Raw genomic sequence first — 7,666 nt, forward strand, 5'->3', positions numbered from 1 at the left:
ATAATGATTCAAGTTTCAACTCACCAAAAATTGATAGTTTTCATCTCCCATGAAAATTTTCAAAACAAATCTACTCTAACCAGGAGAAAAATTATACATTCTAAAAGAGGACTTTCTCCTCTAGAATGCCATATAATTTTAAATTTTTTTTGATATGATTTAATATTTTTTCTTTCTCAAAATTGACACCTTTTTAAGTATTAAAATACATGCTTTTAGAATATTTTGATTACAATATACTCTATCTAATTAAGACACTATAAACTCTATATGAGAATATTCTTGACTTTGAGCTCTATAAAATGGTGTCTATATGTTATTAAAAATATCATAAAAATTAGTAAGAGTTATTGAAACACCGCTTTTTTGAAATAATTGTATTTCTTTAGTAATTGGATACAAAGTTGTATAAAACTTGCATTTAATAGACATTTCCAATTGAAAATGTGTGAGACAATATATAACATAGCTAGAATAAATTTATCTATACCATATGTTTGGACAAAATTTATTTTTAGATATAAATACTCAAATTTAGACATTTTGATAAATTAGCTTGAAACGTGACATAAATTTGTACTTTTACCCATATATGTAATGTATTGTATCACATCCAAATGTGAAGTCATAGAAGAACACATGATGCAAATATAATAAGAGAAGAAGTATGAACTAAGAAGGCTACAAGTAGTATAAGGAGCAACAAAGATTTATGTATCAAAACAAGGTGATCATTACACTCCAAAAGAATCTCAACTAGAAAATTAGAGTTGTGGATAAGAGATCAACCACTAGTTCATCCTAATAGGTGAAATAGTTAAATCCTTTCACAAGGTAGACTTAATAGTCTTTTTCAAATCTCTTTACTGAGTTCATAATTCATTTTATGTTTTGTAAAACCTTTAGCAAGGTGGAAAAGATTCATAAAATAAAAGCTCACCAAAGCCTAAGCTCATCAAAGGTGGAAAAGGTAATACATTATGCATACATAAGCCTTGATGAAGATATTGTTATACCAAAGTATGACTATGATACTATGACATTGGAGACAACAAGCATTTTGCAGTAACCCTTAGAAAGGAAAAAGCATCAAGAAATGCTTAGGAGAGAACACAAGCAAAAGAAAGCACTTCAAGATATAAAGGACATCATTTTGGATGCATTTAGCCTATCAACTCCATATGAGAACAAGCCACTAATAGAATAATTGACAGATATAGTGGAGAAGGTCAGTAATGAAGATATTGATACAAATGGAAAACTATTGGAATGGTTTGAAAAGAAGTTTCAAACAAAGTAAATGAGAAAATATCTAGTGAGCTAGCACACAACAAGTTGCACTGGCAACCAAGGTTGAGGATATGAAGAAGGTAATTGAGAATATATTCTCATTGTACACAAAACTATGTAGTCCTATACTCTTCACCCAAGAGACCAAAAGTAAAATTCTATGTCTAGAAAGAAAAATACATGCATTAGGTGCAAGCCCACCTACAAATCTAGCTTATAGTGAGAAGCATTTCAAAACATTGCTTTAGACACAAAGTCAATTAGCTATCTTAATAGCAGATGAGGCTAATATTAGAGCCAAATTGACAAGTATTCAGTCTACCCTCACCCCAGATATGGAGATAATGCACAAGGAGCTAGGCTACGCTGAAAATATATTGAAGAAAGGCCCCAATATTTCTACTTTAGATGATCTAGTACACATTGTTGTTGAGATTGCAATCCAAATTAAATCATTGGATTTTGCATGTGATAATTGGGATGTAGCTCTAAGGATAATTATGGATGTCCATAAATATTTTCTAGAGAAACACACCATAGGTGTATAACGCATTTTACATAAGTGTCAAAAAGGGGGAGATATAATATGGCGGAGTATGAAAAAAAAAGAGATATACATTTTTGGAGAGAAAGTAGTAAACAAATACATATATTAGCTAAATGAGAGCATATCAGATGAAATTGTATTAGATACAACATATTGAAGTCAAAGGGAGCACAAATTCTGGAACCAAATATGACACATTAACTCGAGGGGAGTTATAAAATTTTGAGGTATACAAGTTATTACACAATTTTAAAAATTTGAAGTCTTGTATATAAGCTAAGTCATGGATATGTTATGCTCAAGAGATTAAGGATAATATTGTATATTCAAGTGTTTTTGACACTCATATCAATGGGGGAATTTTTGATCTCATATTAGTTTTGACAAGTGAGTGTCAACACACTTAAGCTATTTATTCAGTTCATGTTGAACTAGTAATACATGTCGAGAACAACATATAAATATTAGACCATGCCAAATTGTAATGAGTGCCAAGTCACACATTTTTTGAGTCACTCAAGTGTTGAGCAAATAGGCCATGCTGAGTGATTTAGGAGCCAAGTAAATAGTGGATGTTGAGTAATGTAGGTACTAAGTCACAGTATAAATAATAGTGCATGCTAAGCATCAAAGGCTTCATATGATGAATAACACAGTTTTGACATATTTGTTTGTAATGGCACAAAAAACTATGTAAACCATTCTTGAGCCAACTTAGGATTATATTTTGATATTATGGAGATAAGGATGAATCTATATTCTGATTTTCTATGCAATTACATGCAACCAAATAGAAAAAGGGATGGTTTAAGTGGCAAAATGGATGAATCTCAACTATAGATTCATAGCTAACCCTAAGATACCTAAGTCTTCTTAAGGAGGATGAAGCCTAAAAATCTTAATGATAGAGGAGAGTGAATGTGGAAGGAAGTGAAGGAGCAAGGTGACTTAGAAGTTATGATGAAAGAGTGAATTGCAAAATTAGTTAGAGAAGAATAGAGGATAAATCAAAGGATACAACATTGAGACATCTGATCATGAAGGATCAAGAAGATATTGTTAAGACATGATCTGTTATCAAGCAAGCAAGTGCCAAGTGCAAGATCTATGTTGAGACATTTTAACAGGTGATTTCAATTAAATCTCTTAACAAAATAGTCCAAACAATCTGTATGAAATCCTTTAACAAGGTGCTTACTTATTTTTAAGTTGATGTCCTCTAACAAGACACACTTCTAATAGGGTGTTGAAATCCTCTAACAAGGTGAGCCCAAACAGTCTTTGTAAGCCTTTAACAGGGTAGACCTTTCATAGGGTAGATCATGTTTCATGGTCAAAACATAGTAACCTTGATTGCATACACTTTATTACTATAGTAGTGAAGATTTGTGGGTGTCATCTCCACCCTGGTTTTACCTTCTCACTTGGAGGGTTTCTGGGTAATCATATATGGTGTTATGTGTGTGAATTCTTACATGGTTATATGTTTTGTTGCATATGATTTACATGTTATTTCAACTTACTTGTTAATTCATGTAATGAATGAATGGTGAACGTTTTATGGGTCCAAGGTTAAACTACTAATTCACCCACACCCCCCACCCCGACAAGAAGTTTACTCTTTCCCCTTGTAATTCCACCAAAGTTTAGTTAATTTTCAAAAGATTATTCAAGAGAAGTTGACCTGTTATACTGGAGGTTGGTCCTTATAATGACATTCCCTGATGCCAAGGATCAGTCCATGTTTCACTAGAGTACTAAAGGTTCATTTCAGTATAAGGTTGCAATATTGTTGACAAAAGTAGCCATATGAATATGCATTCAACCTCGATTCATTTCTTATAGTGCCCGCACTAAATTGAGTACCCAAAATATAAATTTATTCTTAATCAATAAATCAAAAGACCTAACATTGTTTATTTATTTAAAAAATTTAAAAATATTGAACAAACATTTTCATTAGTTTAAATAAAATTAATTGATTACAATTACATTTTTAAAGAAATCATTTATTTACCTTTTTTCCTTTTAAGTTGTTTTGTTAAAATAATTCAAACGCATTTTATATTAAAAAATACTAAATTAAATGAATCTTGCTATAAAAAATATTACAAAAAATTATATCATTAAAATACAAAAATTTCTTATTAGTCCTTACTAGGGATTAATGTTTTGACTAGTCCCTAATTATTAATTATTTACTTTTTGAAAGTAAAAGAATCTTGCTTTCTAAATCATGAAGTCTTTTATTTTTAAAATATATTTATGTATATGAATTTCTAATTTCTTATTGGTTAGAACCAATTTTATTGGGGTTTAACTATTAATTTTAACTCAAAAAAAAAAAAAGTTACTTTAATTCTCGAAACTTCTAGTCAAAGTATTCAATCTTTTTTTTTATCCAAACCTTGCTAAGGATTAACTCTAATTATTATACTTGTGTGTTGGTGTATGACTCTGATGTGAGAATGAAAAAGAAAATGACATGTATATCCTCTATTCTAGACTAAGATAACCCATTGAGTTGAGGAATCTCAACCAATTGATGAATCTCCAAATTCACAAAAGAAACATGGTTGGGCATTAGGGTCTTGCTAGAATAAAACTACAGTAGTCCAAGTTTCTTACAAAGAAGGTATGAACTTAGGAAACATCCAAACTTTCATCTACCAAGATTTCTTTGATAAATCCTGCTTTTTTTTCTTGAAAGATTAAGAATAAAATATTTAACATAAGCAAATATTCAAGAAGATAACAAATTAAATTATTTTCTGAAGCCTAGGTACTTGGCAACAAAGGTTAATATAGTTTTCCATTGTGAAACTTAGATGACCTATAGTTGTCCATCTTATACTCATGCTAATTCATTACTGTGGGGAGCCTATACTTTCCCATTCACCATTCCATAATAGATTTGTTGTTGTTTGTATGATACAAGTTTGTGGAGAATACATTTTCTCATTAACACCAATTATAGTCAACACTTAGATCTAACAACCCTCAAAACCTTATCATTTCTTTTACATGTTTTGGGATTTTCTTTTTGTTTTAGAAATTTATTCGAGGAATATATGCTTAAATGTAGAACTATAATTTAGATCAAGGCAAGCATATGAAACTAATTACATATAAATTAACCTTATCCTCTAAGAGAAAAAAATGTTACTCCTTTAAGTTCAATGGGTGAGTAATTTAGAGGATACTTCTTTTCCTCTAAAGAATTTTCTCTTGTAGTTAGTTTCTCTTATGTTATCGCTCTTTTGGTTTTTATTTACATTATTTTCCTTATTGGATTATCTAGGAAATTTTTATATGTTCCAAGGATATAGGTGCAAAAGAGATATTCTTTAGACACTAGATAATGGAATTTAGAAATAAATCTATGACTAATATTATAGTTGAACATGATAACCAATTAAATCTAGGTATGGCTATGCAATCATAATATGCTTTACTAGATTTGAGATAGATGTTGACTATAATACTACATACTATTTTAAAAATTGAAAATGTCTAAACATATGGCTATATTACATAATTTAAATATAGATGTATGGGTATGGGAACAATATCCTCTATCATCAAACTCCAAATTTATGAAGATTATTATTAATATAAGGGATGATATTTTGATATAGAACATCAATACATATGCCAAAACACTAATGCACTACATTTTTAAAAAATCACTAAGAGAATTGGGTACGTGTATGGAGGACAACAACCTTGTCCCACAACCTAAGTTTCTAGAAGACATATACCATTTGATAGACCAAAGTTTCCTCTTATTAATGAGATATAATAAAACATCCAACATGACATTTAGTGCCAAATTACATCCACTTATAATGGAGGCACAACTGATAGAGTTTTAAATTGGGTCATCATGATGGTAAGTTTTCTACTTTACCACAAAGCCACTGTCTATAGCACATTTCTAGTGTTCACAAATCAAGCAATCTAATGATCTCCAAACATAATCTCACATAGTGTGATGACCCCTTTCTCGAAGACTATCAGTAATCAAATTTTAATTTTTAATTATACATAGGGAACTTAATTAGATTAAGTCAACAATATCACATTATAATATATCCAATAATTAATATGGTAAAGTCATTGATTTCATATTTCTCCTACTATACCTATCCTAAGGAGAGTGTGGGTTTACTTATCATAGGGCACTTGACACTAGTAAACCATCTAGTTTTACTCCACCTCTCCCTATATAACACAATCTATCAACTCCCATGAGTATAGTGAAAAATCAAAGAATTTTGATTTATAAATTATATTTCTTCATTTAGAATTTATAAATATTAATCCATTAAATACTCCTGTCATTAAATCACAATGTATACCATTATATATATATATAATACACACAAGATGCTCTATATAATATATATGGTGTTTGTTTATTACTTTTTATAGATGGCTATCTCATTCTTATATATTAACATGATTTCATATTAACATATAGTCGCATGCCCCTTTAATTATATGGTAGAGTTCTACAAAAAATTTATATTCACCTAATGTTCAATCTCGAGGATCACAATGTGTGAGGGACCTATCCTTACCTTATCTACTTGGTAGCTCAATTGGTGTATATTTGGCTAGCTTGTATTGTTTGATCAACTAGTAATGCTCCTAATGCCTCACTCATCCTAAAGCATTCGATATGTAGGTTTTTCTAATCAACATGTGATGAATTTCTCCTTTTGTGTGCTATAACTAGTCCTCTACTTGATCAATGATGTAGGAACTTATCACTATTTCATTAAATTTTCCGACATCCAATATTTCCTTTGATTTTAGTTACGGACATGAATAATGGTTGCATTCTTTGATGCCTATGTCTTATCCAATCAACCTTTTCTCTTTCCCCATAGTGATGGTATCAACTTTGATGTTGATTTGATTAGGGGTACCACCTATAATTATGTTGGTATGACCCATTTGAAGAGGCATGTCCTTTTATACATGCTATTATTTATGCCAACACCATTAAGCCATAGGGTAAGATTTTAATTAATTATTTAATTATAGGGTAGGATCTATTTGTAGATTTTTATATTTATAGAACAAATTATTTGTTTATTTTTTTACTTTTTTTATTAGTTGTATAGTTATATAACATATTAACTATTATGATTAGTCATGTGCCTTAAATCAATATTAGATTAATTAGTTCAATAAGATAGACTGATATGACATGGATTACTATTGGTTAAAACATAAATGTATTTATTATTATAATTATTTGTGTCTATGAAAATATACTTATTTTCTATTATCCATTATTCAAGCTCATGACACATAGTAAGATTATCACATGGAAAACTCCAAACTACAACCATATCGATAGAAAAGTACTAGAACACCTTACTATGCCAAATGGAAATACCAAGTTTGAAGCCTAAAATAACAATTTAGATTTCATACCTTATTTTAGAATAAATGCATATTTGGGGAAATGATGCAAGGGCATCCAAGGGTCAAGGTTGTGGATTTAGATGTGGATTTTGGTCAAGATTTACTTCTAAGTCATAACTTTTGACTCAGATGTAGGTTTTTGTTGAAATTTTACAAGCAATTGCATTAGAAGGAGTTATTTGGATTGCCGATGAGCTCAGCTCAATAGGTGGCTATTTAAACATTTTTTTGGGAGCCTGAAATATCGTCTTGAACTCTGAATTTGGCTTTTTGTATTTTTTCCAATTTTTTTGGAAAGTTGTGTTTGCAATAAATTTGAAATCATATTTTTGATTTCTTTGATTAATTGGCAATTCATCTTGCCTTAGTTGGGGGCTTTTCTTGGGAAAA

This window comes from Cupressus sempervirens, chromosome 5 (assembly GCF_028749045.1).
Source record: "Cupressus sempervirens isolate cs-2001-9-10 chromosome 5, ASM2874904v1, whole genome shotgun sequence".
NCBI classification, from domain to species: domain Eukaryota; kingdom Viridiplantae; phylum Streptophyta; class Pinopsida; order Cupressales; family Cupressaceae; genus Cupressus; species Cupressus sempervirens.